This window comes from Rutidosis leptorrhynchoides, chromosome 6 (assembly GCF_046630445.1).
Source record: "Rutidosis leptorrhynchoides isolate AG116_Rl617_1_P2 chromosome 6, CSIRO_AGI_Rlap_v1, whole genome shotgun sequence".
Taxonomy (NCBI): domain Eukaryota; kingdom Viridiplantae; phylum Streptophyta; class Magnoliopsida; order Asterales; family Asteraceae; genus Rutidosis; species Rutidosis leptorrhynchoides.
In genome coordinates, this window is record NC_092338.1 from 345,483,711 (window position 1) to 345,506,204 (window position 22,494).

Sequence of the window (22,494 nt, forward strand, 5' to 3'; positions counted from 1 at the left end):
AATTTTGACGACAAAAAAAAAAACAAATGTGATGTAACAACAAGACAGAATGAACAAATGATGTGCACCATTTATCATTCAACAAACAAACGCCAATATGTTTGGAAACTTTGGTAAAATTTAATCATTTTTCTACGCTAATCACCCTCAATAATTTAAATTGTTACTGATTTCTTACAAATGAGGGCATTGCAAGATCTTAAGTGTGGGAAGGGGTTAAATTCTTTCGGATTTTTAAATATTTTAACTTATACACTTGGTTACCATTAAAAATACTAGTAACGCAGTAGTTGTATTAGAATCTAGTGCTCTCTGATAATAAAGAACAGCCCTAGTCTTATATACTAACTACCCAATTCTAGTAAAATTTTCAAAATTTTCAATTAAATGAATTCAAAATCATGTTTATACATATTTATGAACGATAAAACTAGGTGTTAACACCGAAATTATTGTTACCTCGGAAAGGACATAAATTGAGAAACAACCCAAAATGTTAGAATTCATTTAAAATGGAATAGAGGACAATAAAAAGGCAAAGAAAGGAAAATAAAAGCCAAGTGTGGGAAAAATTTACCAAGTTATTTTGAACATATATCACATATTTTTGTACAAATAACTGAGGATACTTTTGTTTTGGACAAAATTAACCGTTTTACCCAATTTCTTATAATATATTTGAAAGAAAGATGGATCTACACGATGAATCAATTCCATCATTAAAAGGAAGTAAAGTCTTCCGAAAAAGAAACGTGCTTGTTGATTTAGGTCAGGAAGTTGTCGTCCAGACCAGTTGTAGAGTCTACGAAAAATCTTGAAAAGTTTTCTCAAAAATTAGCTGGAAATCCACGGACCTCAGCATCAAACAGGGTCGCTAAGTGGTCAGACTTATCCTAACTATGAGAGGATCTGTCTCGTAAAATGAGGAGGACGCCGTGCAAATTAGCTTGATAAGACTAATGAATCAGATCCCCAGAAAGGATAATCTCCTTAAAAGATCAAAAATCAGCTTTTAAGCCTGATATTACTCAATCCTAAAGATTGACCTTAAAGATTGAGAATTACAAACTCATGGAATTCGATGATATCTAAACTCGAGCTTGAACGAGAAAATATTTTGATCAAAATTACAAACCGATTTGTTTTTTGAAAACCCTATTTTCAATGCGTTCATTACCATTGAACATAAAATCCTAGAAATTCACCTGGAATTCATTAGGTCACCTGAACCAAATCGGGTGTCAACCTTAAGAACGGTGGTTGCATAGCATGGTCGAAGACAGGACCTTGTGCCAGACCGAAAAATTATAGGGTGAGCTTTACTATTGCTCCTACAAAGGATAGTAATTGCATCCTACACGTTATAGACTATAATTAAAAGCATGTCAGGGGACAATGCCTTAACAGTTGTTTGTTCAACGCTTTCCTTTACAACCGGACGGTAGTTTACCGAAAGGTAACATACGGAGCAAGTATACTGGACATGTTGCTTTCCCAATACAAGGTTAGCAAGTGGGTGACACAAAACTGCAAGTTTTGAGCTAAAATTTTCAAATATGAAACCCACAACAAAAACAATTTGCAAACGCCGGTGAAGGGTTATTCCGGAAAACTTATCTAGGGTAAAAGCTAGATTTAATTTTCAAAAAGATCAAATGTTTTCATAAAGATCCAATTTCCTTAAGGATCTAAATTTTCATAGTCATGTGGGACTGTAAACCACAACGTTACTATCATTGTTTATACCGCCGTATAAAAATCACTGATGTACAAAGTGTGAAGAATAAAGAAATGATTCTAGTATTTTTATTTCAAGACTATATTGCTTGAGGACAAGCAACGCTCAAGTGTGGGAATATTTGATAATGCTAAAAATGAACATATATTTCATAGCATTATCCCTCAAGAAAGACAAGCTTTTAGTTGCAATTATTCTATTTACAAGTAATATTCGTTTAAATAATAAAAGGTGAAGACAAAAGACAGATTCAACGAATTGAAGACGCAAACGACCAAAAAGCTCAAAAGTACAAAATACAATCAAAGTGGTTCAAATTATTGGTGAGAAACATCTCAAAATTACAAGAGTACAAGACACGAAACGCAAAATACAAGATATTAAATTGTACGCAAGGACGTTCGAAAATCCGGAACCGGGACCAGAGTCAACTCTCAACGCTCGACGCAACGGACTAAAAATTACAAGTCAACTATGCACATAAATATAATATAATATTTAAATAATTCTTAAAATTATTTATATATTATATTTATTTATTAAAACGTCGGCAAATAAAAAAGCAAAGACCTGTGAGCTGGAAAAGCAGGCCATGCGATCGCATGGCCTGGAAGTGTTAAATCCATGCGATCGCATGGTAGTAGGTGGCTGGCCACATGCCTATAAATTCGCGGTTTTTATTGATCATATATCCATCTTTTTCTTTCTTCTTACTCACTCGTAATATATATATATATATATATATATATATATATATATATATATATATATATATATATATATATATATATATATTAATTTTAATTTTAATTTTAATTTTAATTCTAATAATAAGGGTATGTTAGCGAATGTTGTAAGGGTGTAAGTCGAAATTCTGTCCGTGTAATGCCACGCTATTATTAATCATTGTAAGTTATGTTCAACCTTTTTAAATTAATGTCTCATAGCTAAGTTATTATTATGCTTATTTAATGCCGAAGTAATCATGATGTTGGGCTAAATACTAAAATTGGGTAATTGGGTTTTGTACCATAATTGGGGTTTGGACAAAAGAACGACACTTGTAGAAATTAGACTATGGGCTATTAATGGGTTTTATATTAACTAAAAGATACCTCGTTAATTTAATATATAGACTTATAATTTGACGTATTTATATATAACCACATACGCTTGACTGGGTACGGTGGGCGGGATATCTATAAATACCAATAATTGTTCATTTTACCGGACACGGAACTGGATTAATAGTTAATAGACTTGTTGAAACAGGGGTGGATTACATTCAAGGGTAATTGGTGTAATTGTTAACAAAGTAGTAAAACCTTGGTTTACACGCAGTCGATAACCTGGTGTATTCATTAAACAAAGTATTAAGACCTTGTTACAATTCGAATCCCCAATTAGTTGGAATATTTGACTTCGGGAATAAGAATAATTTGACGAAGACTTCCGCACTTTATGATTATGACTGATGGACTATTATGAACAAATCTGTATGGACATATCAAATAATCCAGGACAAAGGACAATTAACCCATAGGAATAAACTAAAAACAACACGTCAAACATCATGATTACAAAGTTTAAATAAGCATAATTCCTTTATTTCATATTTAATTGCACTTTTAATTATCGCACTTTTATTTACTGTCATTTTATTTAATTGCACTTTTAATTATCGTACTCTTTAATTATCACAATTTTATCGCACTTTTATTTATCGCAATTTCATTATCGTTATTTACTTTACGCTTAAAATTAAGTTATATTTATTTTTAATATTTTACATTACATTTTAACTGCGGCTAAAGTTTTAAAATCGACAAACCGGTTATTAAACGGTAAAAACCCCCTTTTATAATAATAATACTACTTATATATATTTTTGTATTTTTACAATTATAAGTTAAAAATATAGCGTTAAGCTTGGTTAAAGATCCCTGTGTAACGAACATGACTTACTAATAACTACACTACTGTACGATTAGGTACACTGCCTATAAATGTTGTAGGAAGGTTTAGGTATATCCATTCTATAAATAAATAAATATATTGTGTAAAATTGTATCGTATTTAATAGTATTTCCTTGTAAAAATTAATAGTATTTTATACACCACCTCGCACACATCAGCAGCGGAAGATAAATAGATTACATTGTATTTAAAGCATTAAATGTTTTTAAATAAATCGATAAGTAATGCATGAAGACTCCAAACATGGCAAGAAATCATCGTCAAAGCAGCAGATATACAGCGGAAGCAATATTTAAGTACCTGAGAATAAACATGCTTTAAAAAGTCAACACTAAGTTGAGTGAGTTCATAGGTTTGTCATAAATAATTATTTTCAGTAATAGATCACAAGATTTAATAAAAGACGATATATCATGTATATCAAAAGTATGCCATGAGCGTATAATATCAAAACTAAACGATTTTACCCCGTAACAATACATATGTAATTGTCGAGATCATTATTATACCACCAATTGACCTGAGGTCAACAGTGCGGGACGTTACTCCCAATAGCGCTATCTATAATAATTCCGTTTGTCACTTTAATTCATCTAGCAATTAATGATATTACAAAGCAGGGATTTGTGTGTTTCAAATGAACACAATAAAAGTACTCATGTTGGTCGCATAATAGTTTGTACTTGTGTCTATCATTTATAAAAATAGTACATGTATTCTCAGCCCAAAAATATAGATAAAAAGGGAGCAAATGAAACTCACGATACTGTATTTTGTAGTAAAAATACATATGATGGCATTGAACAAGATGTAGATTTGACCTCAGATTCATGAACCTATATCAAGAATATATATTAACACATATACTCGTAATCAAATAAGTTTATATATATTTTAGTTATTATATATATATATATATATATATATATATATATATATATATATTCTTATATATAAATATTTATTTGATAAAATGATATTAATAATGATAATGAATAAAGAGTTGTATTATTTTGTAATAACAATAATAATACTATTAATTAGATTTAATAATGAAGTTGAAAATAAAATAATTATCATTAGTCATTTTGTTAGTAAAAATGATAATAGTAATATTAATAATAATAATAATAAAAATGTAAATTTTAATAAAATGGAAATTTTAAGATTTATAGATTTTTAATAAAACTGCTAATGGCAATTTCTAGTAATAATGATACTTTTCATAACGATACTAATTATAAATGAAAATTTTAATAATAACAATAATCTTGATAATAATAATACTAAAATAATAATTTTTCTGCTGGTGATAGTTATGAACATAATATTAGTAATAACAATAATAATAATAATAATCTTACTTGTGATTATAATTATGATAATATTAATAATATTACTTATTATGATAATAGTGATAGTATTAATTATAAATAGATCAATAATACTAATATTTATAAAATGATACCAATACTAATATTAACAAAAATAATTACAACTTTTATTTTCATAATAATAATAATAATGATACATATTTTAGTAATAATAGTAATACTAATAATTATAATACTAATACTTATAATTCTACATATGATAGTAGTAATAATAATAATTGTAATACTAACTATAACAATATTAATAAAAATCATAATATTGGTAATAATATTAGTAATAATAATAATAATTAATAATAATAATTACATAATAATGATAATAAAAATCAAACTACCTTCAAATAAGCCCCTTTTAAAAAGAATGCCTCAAGCCGGGCTTGAACCCGTGACCTCTCGCTAACCCGAACACTCCCTTAACCAAATGCTCTGCCTTGCTTTTTCTGATTTAAATCCTATCTAGTTTTTATTTATTCGTTTTTCTGTTTTTCATCTTTTTCTTCTCCAACCCAATTCGACAGGAAAACAATTTAACATATCAACCAGTTTTCGATTTGAATTAGGATGTTAAATTGAACAAGAAACATCTAATAATTGTGATTTCGACGCACAAAAGAAAAAAATTAAAAGACGAAGAACAACTACTGCTGTATTCGAAAAAAAATATACAAACTCAAACCTTGATCATGAATTATAGATCGTTTTAGATAAAGATTTTAACATAAAAAAGGTGCTAAATTATTTACAGTAACTTTAGAAATCATCAATTTGACCTGAAACTTTAAATTGAACTCGAATTTGATTAAGAACAATCGTTTGACTTTTTAAAAATTTAACTTTGACTTATGAATTCGGAATCGATAGTTGAAATTGGAATGTGAAACTTTTCAGGAAGCTCAACTAGAGTAATCCTAACAACATGGCATTAACACATTTTGAAAAACGTTTCAAATTCGAGCTTTTGATTATTGAGTTCAAGAACAGAGGTGTTTATCGAAAAAAAATTAAATAAATAAATGATTCTGATTTAAATAATTGATAAATGATAAGGATGATGGAGAATTGATTGATTTATAGCATGAAGTGCTTGATTAAATACAAAGCTGAAACCAGTAGGGATTAAAATATATTTCACAATCAGGAAAATAATAATTAAAAAAAATATAAACAGATTAATTGGAAATCAGATATGTATCACGATAAAATAAAAAATTTAAAAGTTAATCACGTTATAAAAATAAAATAAACGGATTACCTAATTTAGGTATTTGTTACTTTTTATTTTTTAATTAATATTAATAATTAATAATTATATTAATAATAATACAAATTAATAATAATTATATTAATAATCATATTAATATTAATAATAATTATATTAATAATCATATTAATAATAATAGTAATAATTGTATTAATAATAATAATAATAATAATAATAATAATAATAATAATAATAATAATAATAATAATAATAATAATAATAATAATAATAATAATAATAATAATGCTTTTAATATATAAATAACAAGAATAATGATATTTATATATAATAATAATATTAATAATAAATGATATTTTTATAGTAATACTTATTTTAATAATGATAATGAATAAATAATATTAATGTTAATAATAGAAGTCATAATTTTATTACTTATTATAATAATATTAATATTAATAATGGTATTAATAACTATAAAAATAATAATGCTAATAATGTAATAATTTACATGTATATATACAAATGATATTAATGACTAGTGATATATTATTAAAAATGATATTAATAATAATATTAACATAACGAATTAATACTAATGCATAATTATTTACGAATAATTGTTCGTGAATTGTCGGAATCATATAAAAGTTAGGTTTAAATTTAGTCGGAAATTTTCGGGTTGTTATAATGTACCACGACCTCAAGGTTCAATATTGGTGGCCAAACCTCAAAAGGGATGTTGCAGCTTATGTTGGAAAGTGTTTGACTTGTTCCAAGATCAAAGCCGAACATCAGAAGCCGTCTGGATTACTCCAACAACCCGAAATCCCGCAATGGAAGTGGGAAGGAATAACAATGGATTTCATCATGAAGCTACCGAAGACGGTAGGAGGTTATGATACCATCTGGGTTATCATTGATCATCTTACCAAATCTGCTCACTTCCTAGCCATGAAGAAAACTGATACGATGGAGAAACTGGCGCAATTATACATAAAGAAAGTTGTATCTCGACACAGTGTACCCTTATCGATTATCTCATATCGCGATACCCGTTTTGCTTCTAGATTTTGGCGTTCTTTACAAGAAGCCTTGGAAACACGTCTCGAAATGAGTACCGCATATCACCCGCAGACCGACGGACAGAGCGAGTGCACGATTCAGACGTTAGAGGACATGCTGTGTGCTTGTGTTATAGATTTCGGAAAAGCTTGGGAGAAGCATTTACCTATAGCCGAATTTTCTTACAACAACAGCTATCATTCGAGTATTAATAACGCACCTTTCGAAGCGTTGTATGGCCGCAAGTGTCGTTCTCCTATTTGTTAGGCCGAAGTAGGTGAAAAACAACTCACCGGTCCCGAACTCATCCATGAAACCACCGAGAAGATTGTCCAAATTCAAACGAGGCTCAAGACGGCCCGTGATCGTCAGAAGAGCTATGCCGACCTTAAACATGGAGATCACGAATTTCAAATCGGCGACCCCGTTATGTTGAAAGTCGCACCTTGGAAAGGTGTAATCCATTTCGGAAAGCGTGGGAAGTTAAATCCGCGATATATTGGTCCTTTTGAAGTCTTGGAGTGTATTGGACCCGTTGTTTACCGTATGGATCTTCCGACTCAATTGAGCGCAGTTCATCCCACTTTTCACGTGTCGAATCTGAAGAAATGTCTTGCTGAACCAGAACTCATCATACCTCTCGAGGAGCTTACGATTGACGACAAAGTCCATTTCGTGGAAGAACCTGTCGAAATTATGGATCGTGGGGTCAAGACCTTAAAACGCAACAAGATTCCTATCGTCCGAGTCCGATGGAATGCTAAACAAGGACCTGAGTTTACTTGGGAGCGAGAGGATCAGATGAAACAGAAGTATCCTCACCTCTTCACAACTCTACCGTCTACCTCAGCTTAAAATTTTGGGACGAAATTTTCATTAACAGGTGGGTAATGTAACGACCCGACTTTTCCGACTTGCTTTTGTGCTTTGTGCTTTCACGAAACTGCGTAATTGAGCGTACTGAGCTATACTATACTCTGGGAACTTTCTACATATGGATTACTTTCGTTTATATATTAAAATCTTCCTTTAATTACGTAGGTTACTTAACTTGATCCCCGGAAGCCTTTATGACCGTTGGTGTCACTTGACGTTTAGAACGAACTGCGTACTGTGTACACGTTTAACTTTTGTCATAATCGGAATATTACGACTACGAAATACTAATTGTTATTTTATAATAACAATTACTTGGGTTTTTTGATGCTTAATTACGCTTAGTAATTTACTAGAGCACACTAGTTAGTCTTGTTGAACTTTCTACCTTGTTGGACTTTAGTCCACCCTACACTAGCTAGTGGACTACTTAATTAGCCCAATTTAAATAAGTTAGTGACCCATATTAATGAAAGACAAATGCCCATTTATTAGAGGGAACATACTAGCATTTTTGTTAAGCATTATCCTTAATGTTGCATGGGATCCTAACATAAGCACCAACTTTAGACAACCATTAATCAAAAAGCAAAAAGGTGTCCCCCTTGTCCCCTCCTCATACCCACGGCCTAAACCACCCCACCACCTCCTCACCACCTATAAATACAAGCCTTATTTCACTCATTTCAACCCGAAGATATTGAAGAAGTAGTTGAAAGCAAGGTTGCAAAATTCGCTATTCGGTGATTAATCAGTCGGGACTTTAGAAGGATTAATCGGTGATTCGGGGATTTATCGGGGATTAATCGGATTGTACTTTATACATTTAAATATTAAATTTTAAAAATTATATGTGTAAATAAAGAAATAAACCATAAATATAAAAATAAACTTTAACATAATTGTTTAAAATTATTCATTTTGCTCAAAAACTATAAAGTTATGGTTTAAATTAATGTTAAAATGTTAATCATTTTTTACTTTATCCGACTTTAATTACCAAATTAAATTTTGACCCATCAATTGGCGTTGACCGTTTAATTAAACGGATTTTTAGAAATCGGAACGGATTGCTCTTAAAAATGATTAATCATGGATTAATCGGCGAGTAATCGGGTTTTTTGCAACACTGGTTGAAAGTGACCCTAAAGGAAAAGGGAAAAAAAAGTGAGATGCAAAAAAGTGGCGTGGTCGGATGAGGAAAGTGCACTTTTGGCTAGGATATGGATGCAATCCTCCGAAAATTTGGGAACCGGTCAAACAAAAGATTCATTTGGGGTTATATCCGAGAAACTTAGAATTCGCAAGTGCGCGAAAAACGTCGAGCCGATCGAATCTCTGGAAATGAAGATAATTGTCGAAAGATATCAAGATTTTTATTGGAGATTACACAAAGCTTGAAAAATATTGACAAAGTGGGAACAACGATGCCGATATCATCGCAAGTACAAGACACACATTTAAAGAACAAACGTGTCGTAAATCTCTGTATGAGGAAGCGTTAAAAGTTCTCAAAGATTGTCCAAAATTTTTAACATTTGAGGGCGCCGTCAACAAGAGAAAGAACCCGATCGAGTTACCCCGTCAGTTGAGAGTGGACCGGGCGAAACTGCGAACCAAGGTCAATGTGCGAACTGGTGTGAGATTTAAATTAACGAGTTTGTAAAACTTGTTTAAGCTTTCAGTGTGCTAAGCTATCAAGGTGTAATTTATATCAACCGGTTATCTCTTTATCTACAAGATGACCGTGATTCTTTGAAATATTCATCAATAAACGAATAAGTTGAAAATTACTTTACGCTTGGTAATTTTATTTACTAAATTATACTGAAGTGTGTTAAAACTATTTTTAATTAGCAACACAAAATAATAAGGAAATTATCCTAAAAATGGAGATAAATCATTCCGTAAGTATATCTTCAATATTTGAGTTTATCTCAAATATTATCATTAACATTAACAATAATTATATAAGAGATATGTATGTAACTTCCTATTTCATAATCTTTTATCTTATTTTTATAAGCTACTTATTAAGTTGTTAATTATTAGTATTTTATAAGCTCTTAAAATTTTGTTTCAAACAAGGCTGAAAATTGAAACTTAAAATAAAATAAAGTTTAAACTCGTATACACTCCAACAAACTCGTGTGTCAAACACCCAATTAAATTAATGAACATTTAAGTCAAACACCCAATTAAGCCAAGCTCGGGTTGCAAGATAATGAAGAGGATTTGATAATGGGGAGGTGCGATTCAAAGCATGTTTGCGAATGCTAATGGGGTCGACAAGGATGATCGTGGGGTTGGCAATTTTCCTTCGGCTTCTCTTATCGGGAACGATCCTTCGAATATCTTTCTTTTAGGTTTGAGAACCAGGCGGGAAAGAAGTTAGGACGAGACACAGTCAATGATATCAAAAAAAAAAAGAAAAAAAGTTACGCCTTAAGTTGCCCTTCTCTATTGGTTTTGTATATTTTGTATGAGTTCCTTAATTTGTCTATTCCTGTTTATTAGTCGGAACCGGGAACTGTGGTTTTTGGTATGTAACCTTATCTAGGTAGGTTCGTTGTCTTCGATTTGGGTGGTCGTATCGGTCGGGGTTCGGTATAGATAGTTCTCTTTCGTTTCATTTAGCTTTTTATGTACGAGCCCTGGTCTAGTCCGTTTCTTTCTCTTGTATCTCCCGTATGATGTTGTTTTCTTTTTGAAAACGTCTCAGTTTCTATATGAGTTTTCCGATTTTTAGAAAGAAAAAAAAAGGTTAATGAACTTTAACGGGTCGTACAGCCACTTAACATGTCAATTAACTTAATGAACATATTAATCCAACAAGTTTCAATTATTTGTCCCAAAATAGCTACACATTGCATATAAACACTTTGAAAATCAAGGGACTTTTTCAAAAAGATCGATAAAAAGTGTATTACATTAAAGCTCCACTCAGGACAAAATATCATTTCCGTTGGTTCATGATATATATTTTGACAAATAGCTAGGTTAGTTTTTTCTTTGATTTAATTATTTATTTTTCTTTTCTTTTTCCTACTTATTTTCAATAACTACCTTCAATCCGTTCTTTTGAAAAAAATATAAAGTAAACGATCACTTGCTAAAAGTAATTGCCAACCCCGAATATTAATTGAACGTATACACATCTATCTATATCTATACTTTCTATTAAAATCTTATAATGATGATGTCATTATTAGGGTAATTCCTTTGTTAAGACAAAATTAAGAATAAAAAGAAAAAAATCTAGGCCACTTAGATAATGTCATTAATCCTAAGTATTTTATAATTAAAAAATATTGTACTTATAGTAACTAACTAGTGAAATGACCCGTGAACTCACGGGTTTATTTTAATAAAATATTTTAATGATATGTTTTAAGTATTAAGTGAACGTAAATGTTAAAGTCATTTAGTTTAATAACCCGTGGAACCACAAATTCCGACTAAAAAACTTGTCATTTTTTTACAAACATATTGATATACTTAACTTGGTCAGAATAAATTAACTACATTTATTTTTCCACAACCTTCTTTCAATTTTTATCACAATTGCTATTTTTCTTGTCATAAAAGTCTACATTACAATATTTTATTGAGACGTGTATTTTATATACATATGTAACGTAATTAATGTGAAGACCCGTCCTAATCCATCCGGACGAAGTCCATATCGATTATAAACGATTCACAACAGTTGATTACATCGCGAGGTACTTGACCTCTATACGATACATTTTACAAACATTGCATTCGTTTTTGAAAAGACAATCTTTCATTACATCGAAAGTTGACAGCGTGCATACCATTTTATAATATATCTAACTATAATTGACTTAATAATAATCTTGATGAACTCAACGACTCGAATGCAACGTCTTTTGAAATATGTCATGAATGACTCCAAGTAATATCGTTAAAAATGAGCAATTGCACAGCGGAAGACTTCTTTCATACCTGAGAATAAACATGCTTTCAAGTGTCAACCAAAAGGTTGGTGAGTTCATTAGTTTAACATAAATAATCATTTCCATCATTTTAATAGACAACAAGATTTCATATTTCCATTTCTCATAAACATACGTCCCATGCATAGAGACAAAATATCATTCATATGGATTGAACACCTGGTAACGGACATTCACAATATACATATAAGAATATCCCCATCATTCCGGGATCCTCCTTCGGACATGATAAAAATTTCGAAGTACTAAAGCATCCGGTACTTTGGATGGGGCTTGTTGGGCCCGATAGATCTATCTTTAGAGTTCGCGTCAATTAGGGTGTCTGTTCCCTAATTCTTAGATTACCAGACTTAATAAAAAGGGGCAAATTCTGTTTAATAATCCAGCCATAGAATGTAGTTTTAAGTACTTGTGTCTATTTCGTAAAACAGTTATAAAAGCAGCGCATGTATTCTCAGTCCCAAAATATATATTGCGAAAGCATTTAAAAAGGGATTAATGAAACTCACCAAATGTATTTTGTAGTAAAAATACATCTGACTATATTGAACAACTGAACAATGTAGGATTTACCTCGGATTCACGAACCTATATAATTTGTATATTCATTAATATATGATTGTAATTGAGTAAATATATATATATATATATATATATATATATATATATATATATATATATATATATATATATATATATATATATATATATATATATATATATATATATTGTTGGTGATGTAATTATTATTTTTTAATCTTTCATAAGTTTCATTTTTATATTTTCATTCAATACATATATATATATATATATATATATATATATATATATATATATATATATATATATATATATATATATATATATATATATATATATATATATATATATTGTTTGTTGAAACTAGTATTTATAATAATAGTAAAATAATATTTGTCATGGTAAGATGTTAATATTAGTAATACTTAATATTACAAATAAAGATAATAATGTTGATAATAATCATATTAATAATATAATAATAATAATAATAATAATAATAATAATAATAATAATAATAATAATGGTGATATTAATAACAATACTTGTAAAAATTTAAATTTTATTTTTAATGATAGTTATGATAATGATTTTAATCATTATATTAATAATACTCATAATAATTTATAAGATAATATTTATATTGATACTAACAATTCTATTATTTACAAAAAGTTACTAATACTAAAAATACTAATAATTTGTATTATCTTCATAATAATCATAATTAAACATATTTATGATAATAATATTAAAGTTATAATAATAATAATATCATAATTACTACTTATAATAATACTAATAATAATAGTAGATACAATATTTATGATAATGATATTAATTTTGATACATATAACAATAATTATAATACTACTAATGGTAATAGTAATACTAATAATAATAAAAATAATACTAGTACTAATGTTAATGTTAATGAAAATATTAATAATTTGTATTGTCGTCAAAATAATAATGATAATAATCGTAATCATAATAACAATCACAATACCTATGTTAATAATAATAATTTTAATAGTACCCTAATACTTAATAATGATAATAATAATAGTTATAATCCTAACAATATTCTTAATTATAACTGTAATCATAATAATAATGTTAACTAATACTTTCAGATGACAAATTCTATGATACTAATTAATAATAATAAGAATAATAATGATATTCATCACACTTAATAATAATGCTAATAATAATGATACCAATACTTGATAATAATAATTATAATTATGATACATGTATTAATAATAATAATTAATAATAACAATAATCATAATAAGAATAATAGAAATAAAATTAACAAAGTATACCCTTTATAAGCCTTGTGTAAAAAGAAGTGTTGCAGATGGGACTCGAACCCGTGACCACTTGCTAACCCGCTAACACCTTACACCATCCGTCTAACTTTGTTTTTCTGTTATATAACCCAAACTAAAAATATAAAACCCGTCTTAAACTACTCCCCTTCTTCTCCCTTGATAGGCCCGAACCCATTTTAAAAATCTATCAGGGATTCAAGATTAAATAATCGATGAGTTATTAAATCTATTTACATTTTAAAATCAAAAATACAGGTAACCATTTGTATTATTTTGAATTAACAGAAAAAAAATATATAAAAGCTGTTATACAGCTCCTGAAAAACCACGATGAACACATAATTACATTTGAATTTTTAGTACGTTTTAAGTTATAATTATAACATGAAAGAGGTTTTAAATCATGTTTAGAAACTTTATAAATTATCAATTTAATTTAAAACATTAGCAGGATTACGAATTTTTATGTTGAACATATGTGTTGACTTTTTGAAAACAACTTTGACCTCAACAATTTGAAATCATTATGAGAAATTGGAACCTGTGACTTTGCAGATAGCTTGAGTAAGATAATCCTAACGAAACTGCATCACTACATTTTGAAAAACAACTATGAAATCGTGTTTTTGATTATTGAGTTCAAGAACAGGGGTAGCGGCTGAGTTCTTGTGTATTTAGGTTTCAATTCGATTAAATGGAAGCTGTTGAGAAGGTTTGTGATTGATGATTGATAATGGGACTCCTTTTAGTTTCGTTTACACTGAATTGATTCAATCATATAGCAGAATAGAGGTCGTACAGATAATGGAATAGAAAAATAAAAAGAGAAAGCGATTTCTAACAGAAATTGGATTTATCTGTATGTTTTGGATTCGTTTAATATTCAATCAGAGACAAGAATCAATATCCAGTACAATTTGATGTTTACGTGCACTGAATCCCCTTTTATATATATATATATATATGTATATATATATATATATATATATATATATATATATATATATATATATATATTCGTTTTATTAAGTAAATAGATAGATTAATAAAAACATAATAATAATAATAATAATAATAATAATAATCTAATTAATAATAATAGTTTACAATAATGATAATTCTTAATTCTTAATAATAATATCTAATAACAAATAATAATAATACTAATCTTAATGCTAATACATTTTAATAATAATAAATGTAATAATAATAACATGACAAGTATAATATACCTTGTAATTCTATATATATATTTGTATATATATTTATATATATATATATATATATATATATATATATATATACTGTATCGAAATATATATGTTTATATATATATATATATATATATATATATATATATATATATATATATATATATATATATATATATATATATATATATATATATATATATATATATATCTGGGTACATATATGTATTTAGTCTTATTAGTCATTAAATATAATTATAATTATAATATTTCTTAATATTATAAATAATAGTAATAACACTCTATAATAATGTAATGGTAATAATAATAACACTAATAATATTTACATTACAATTTATTTATAATTTTAACCATTCTTCTAATAATATTTATATTTGAAATCTTTATTTTGATAATTCTAAAATTATTAGAGTTTCACTAATTATAATTATAACAGTAATAATACTAATTATATAAATATTATTAGTATTGATATAATCATAATAATGAAAGTAATAACTATCATTATATATATATATATATATATATATATATATATATATATATATATATATATATATATACTTATTTGTTTACAAACAATTGTTCGTGAACCGTTGGGCACAGTCAAAGGGCAATTGTATAAATGAAAACACTTCAAAATGTATGAGATTCAACAATACAGACTTTGCTTATCGTGTCGAAACATATAAAGATTAAATTTAAATTTGGTCGGAAATTCCCGGGTCACTACAGTACCTACCCGTTAAAGAAATTTCGTCCCGAAATTTGAGTGAGGTCGTCATGGCTAACAATGAAAAGGTTTTCATGATGAATATGAGTTGATAAATAGAGTTTATCATCATCGAGTAATATAGATAAAACAATTTGATTACGCGAAGAGTATAAGTGAAGTTATCGTAAGAGAGTGAAATGAGTAAATGTATATTTGCTTTAACCGATGACGTAGTTATGATTGACTTCCAGAATTCAAGGGATTTAAAGAAAATCTCCGTAATAAGATTTGGTTCTTCGGCGATTAAGGAAATCAGGATCTTCTTTGATTAAATGCGATAATCTGTTTCGATTGCTCTGTCGGATATTTCACTATAAATCCACCCCCTTCTTTTCCTTATTTCCTATATCTCATAACTTCTATTCTTTCTCATCAACTCATACTTTAAAACATTTATCAATATGCTCCATTCCATTCTGATCCTTCATATACTCTTAACTTTCATATCTGTCATTCTTCTCTTTCATCTACCGCCAGAAGAATCTATTTACTTCTATTATACTCTTGAGTTTATAGTGTTTCTAGTCCTCCCGTGTCTTTATATTGCTATATGCATTGATATATATGGTTTATAATTCTGAGTGGTTGTTGGGTTTCATATCTTTTATTATATTTCGATGTCCCTGCTTCTGTCTCCCCTAATGATTGTCATCCACAGTTAATGCTCTCTCCTATTTGCTGCGATTTATACCCCAATTTCTATTCCGGAGTTTTTTTTTTTTTTTTTTTTTTTTTTTTTTTTTGCAAGTAACGGTCCAGAATTCATATGTGTGGAGTTTCGAATGAGCTTAATGTTCTAAACAAGAAAGAACGTAATAGCATGATTTGATTTGTCAAATTACCAGAATCACTGAGAATAGAACTATCAAGAATATACTTTCTTGATATGTTCAGAAGTTAAGCAGAATGAAAGAGTCATGTAACATGGCGCATGATGACATTATGATCTGTGAATCATCACGTTCCATTAGAAACTCAGCATGACTTACTGTACTATAATCATGTTGATCAAGTGTCATTATATTATACTAACTCATCCATCAGTTCCCAACATTACTTCAATAACATTCATATTTTAAGCTTGAAAGTTTACAGAATATAGGAACTAACAGTTTCTATATGATGTAACACTGATAGCACGAAGAGATTAATGATTTCAGATAAGAATAGTTATGAGAATATATTCAAAAATATCGAGGATATTTAAAATGAAAGATACGATAATATCTTTGAATATCTAAGATCAGAGGATGACGGAAAATATTGTCCGCAAGGGTTTAGAGTAAGGAGCAAGATATTCGCTAAAGACTTCAGCAGGCATTGAATCATTTGGATTCTTTGAAGTCAAACTTATTCTTTGTGATTTTTCCACGGTTTCCTTCATAGTTTCGCATAATCTGCTTTTCGGTACTAAATTTTCTATTGAATGTTTCCAATATAATGATACACAGGAAGCACGAAGAGGTATATAATTTCGGACGAGAATATTTATGAAAATATCCTCAGAAATATCGAAGATATTGATGATGATATTTTGGAATTTCTAAGTTCGATGGTTGATGGAGAAAGATTTTTTCGTAAGATTTTAACATGACTTCAGAGCAAGATATTCTCTAAAGATTTCAACGGATCCAGAATTATCTGGATTCTTTGAATATAGGGTATGGTCCTTGTATTTGTCCTTGGTCTCCTTCATGGTTAACTCTATCCGTTTTTCAGTTCCAACGTTTCTGAGCTTTTCCAACATATTATTCTTTATCATTAAACTTCCGACGACTAAGGTCGTTTACGGTTGCCTATAGTTTCTGCTGCTTCATTCAGTTTTTTCAACATTCAGAGTATCGATTCGTAAACTGGGTGGCTTTTCAAAATTTCAGAATTGAAGATCATAATTCTAGGAGATAATTGTTATATGTATACCTATAACTATTGATGTAGAAATGCTACGAGATTCGAAATACTGATTGTTGATTCCCGGTAATTGGTATGGCAATTATTGATACAGGGTATAGATGAATACAAGATGGAGTTTCAATGAATATAATGATTTTTTTTTTTCGGAAAGTCCAAATTCATTGAAGTTGCTGGTAATTTTTACTGATGATGTGGTGAAATATAAACGGTTCTTCGGTAACGATGACGACAGGCAAACTTATATATCGAGGTTATAATAAGGCTAATTCGAATGGAAGTTGAAGTTGATTTGTTGAAGCTGTGATAAAATTGGCTAATTTGGAAAGGGATCGCAAAGTTATTTTTGCTAATAAATGCCAAAGGATCTTATGCGGCTCAGTGTTAAACTTTTACTCAATTGTCGAGAATTTCTCAGGTGCATAACTATATGCATAAATTTTTCCTTCCATATATGAAGTTCGGTTGGTTCATCCTCTCGATTGAGGTGTTTTCAAGAATCATGAAAGGTTTAAATGCAGATTGTAATCATCAAAATACAAATGAGGTTTAAGGTGAAATCAAGTGGCAAACTTGAAGATTTGTTTAGTTTCATATGTTATAATTAATATTTTAATTCATTTTAATTGTCCAATGTTGGTAGTCCTCGATTGATAGTCAATAGTTAGCAATTCAATAATTCATATATAATTTAATATATAATATTCGAATTAATTAATACGTATCGTGACCCGTATTCGTGTCAGACTCGATCACAACTCAAACTATATATATTATTGTAGAATCAACCTCAACCCTGTATAGAGAACTCGATCATTACTGCATATAGAGTGTCTATGGTGATTCCAAATAATGTATATAGATGCGTCGATATGATATGTCAAAACCTTGTATACGTGTCCCGATATTTAAAGTGCGTAAAATAAATAACAGAAAATAAATGACGATAAATCAAGTGTGTAAAGTAATTAACAGAAATTAAATGACGATAAATAAAATTGCGAGAATTTAAATTGCGATAAATAAATTGCAATAAATAAAATGTATTACGGAATTAAATAGTTAGCTAGGAACAATTAGCTAGGAACAGTTAGCGTGGATTCTTAACAAAATTTCCCATAGTTAATTTGTTTGTTTCTACAAATTTTATTTTGTCCAATGTTTTCTTCATTATGCCACTTGTTGGATTCTGATAAATCAAAATCCAAATATGAAATTGGATGAAAATGGTTATTTTGCGGTGAACGGATACGTATATCTGTGGATGTAAGTAGTATAGTAAATGACTGTTGAATTAGATTGGAAGAATGTACCGTGTAACTTATTAATGTGAAATCTAAATATTCCTCGGGTATTACCTACCCGTTAAAATATTTTCACCATTAACAGTTTGTACGAAAGAATTTTTAATTACAATCTTTATAAAAACATATATACATATATATTTTCTTCAGGTGTAATCTTGGATTTAATGAGTTAATATGATATTAATCTCATTTGATTTACTGTTAGAACTAGAATGCATAATCTCTAAAACATTTAGAGATTACTTAATCGTCATGAAGAACGAAGATAATCGATGTAGAACGATACGTAGAACGATGATTATACTCGAGGTACAGAATGAGATGTTGAGGCATGGATTGTTGATGGTACTGACGCTGTTATTGATAGTACTGTTGGTGCCGATGATGTTGCTGAAGCTGGTACGTTCTGCACCATATTCTCCAAATTGATTACTCGAGCGTGAAGCTCATTGACTTCTTCCATTATTCCGGAATGATTGTCGGTTGGAACGAGCGGATGAATAAGGTTGAGAATTTTGGATATCATATAATCGTGGCGAGATATTCTGGAAATGAGAGTGAATATAGTGTATCAAAGTGGTTCGCCGGTAAGTGCTTCAGGTTCTCCGCCAAGAGATGAATTCGGTTGGTGGAAAGGATCGCCTTCTTCGCATTTCCATTAATTAAGTCGACTAAGAATCCATCAGATGAATTGGGGATGGATGATTGGTTGATTCATTTTGATGAAGCTGCTTTCGAAGCTTAGGTGAAAATCCATATCGGAATAGCTGTCGAAATCCGAGGAATTCGAACTGGATGAGGGACTCATCTCATACGATCAGATGAAGGATTTTTCGATAAGAAATAGATTATAGGATGTAGATTAGTGCCCTGCAATACATAATTTTTATATGCATATATAATACTAAAATCCCATAAGTTACGAAGGAATCTACGGAAGCTGTCAGGCAAAGTCTACAGTAACAGATACGTTAAGATATGAGTTTGTCTATACAATATCTATGCAATGAAGGCAATGAGATGTGTCTAGACTAAGAATGATAAGCAAATAATTTTCAACACTAAATGATAAGCAAAACTTTTGACATGCAGACACGGTCGAAGTCCAGACTCACTAATGCATCATAACGAATTATCAGTTAGACACACTATTGCAGACCTGGTTCGCTAAGACCATCGCTCTGATACCAACTGTGAAGACCCGTCCTAATCCATCAGGACGAAGTCCATATCGATTATAAACGATTCACAACAGTTGATTACATCGCGAGGTACTTGACCTCTATATGATACATTTTACAAACATTGCATTCATTTTTGAAAAGACAATCTTTCATTACATCGAAAGTTGACAGCGTGCATATCATTTTATAATATATCTAACCATAATTGACTTAATAATAATCTTGATGAACTCAACGGCTCGAATGCAACGTCTTTTGAAATATGTCATGAATGACTCCAAGTAATATCGTTAAAAATGAGCAATTGCACAGCGGAAGACTTCTTTCATACCTGAGAATAAACATGCTTTCAAGTGTCAACCAAAAAGTTGGTGAGTTCATTAGTTTAACATAAATAATCATTTCCATCATTTTAATAGACCACAAGATTTCATATTTCCATTTCTCATAAACATACGTCCCATGCATAGAGACAAAATATCATTCATATGGATTGAACACCTGGTAACGGACATTCACGATATACATATAAGAATATCCCCATCATTCCGGGATCCTCCTTCGGACATGATATAAATTTCGAAGTACTAAAGCATTCGGTACTTTGGATGGGGCTTGTTGGGCCCGATAGATCTATCTTTAGAGTTCGCGTCAATTAGGGTGTCTGTTCCCTAATTCTTAGATTACCAGACTTAATAAAAAGGGGCATATTCGGTTTAATAATCCAGCCATAGAATGTAGTTTTAAGTACTTGTGTCTATTTCCTAAAACAGTTATAAAAGCAGCGCATGTATTCTCAGTCCCAAAATATATATTGCGAAAGCATTTAAAAAATGGATTAATGAAACTCACCTAATGTATTTTGTAGTAAAAATACATCTGACTATATTGAACAACTGAACAATGTAGGATTGGCCTCGGATTCACGAACCTATATAATTTGTATATTCATTAATATATGATTGTAATTGAGTATATATATATATATATATATATATATACATATATATATATATATATATATTGTTGGTGATGTAATTATTATTTTTTAATCTTTCATAAGTTTCATTTTTATATTTTCATTCAATACATATATATATATATATATATATATATATATATATATATATATATATATATATATATATATATATATATATATATATATATATATTGTTTGTTGAAACTAGTATTTATAATAATAGTAAAATAATATTTGTCATGGTAAGATGTTAATATTAGTAATACTTAATATTACAAATAAAGATAATAATGTTGATAATAATCATATTAATAATAATAATAATAATAATAATAATAATAATAATAATGGTGATATTAATAACAATACTTGTAAAAATTTAAATTTTATTTTTAATGATAGTTATGATAATGATTTTAATCATTATATTAATAATACTCATAATAATTTATAAGATAATATTTATATTGATACTAACAATTCTATTATTTACAAAAAGTTACTAATACTAAAAATACTAATAATTTGTATTATCTTCATAATAATCATAATTAAACATATTTATGATAATAATATTAAAGTTATAATAATAATAATATCATAATTACTACTTATAATAATACTAATAATAATAGTAGATACAATATTTATGATAATGATATTAATTTTGATACATATAACAATAATTATAATACTACTAATGGTAATAGTAATACTAATAATAATAAAAATAATACTAGTACTAATGTTAATGAAAATATTAATAATTTGTATTGTCGTCAAAATAATAATGATAATAATCGTAATCATAATAACAATCACAATACCTATGTTAATAATAATAATTTTAATAGTACCCTAATACTTAATAATGATAATAATAATAGTTATAATCCTAACAATATTCTTAATTATAACTGTAATCATAATAATAATGTTAACTAATACTTTCAGATGACAAATTCTATGATACT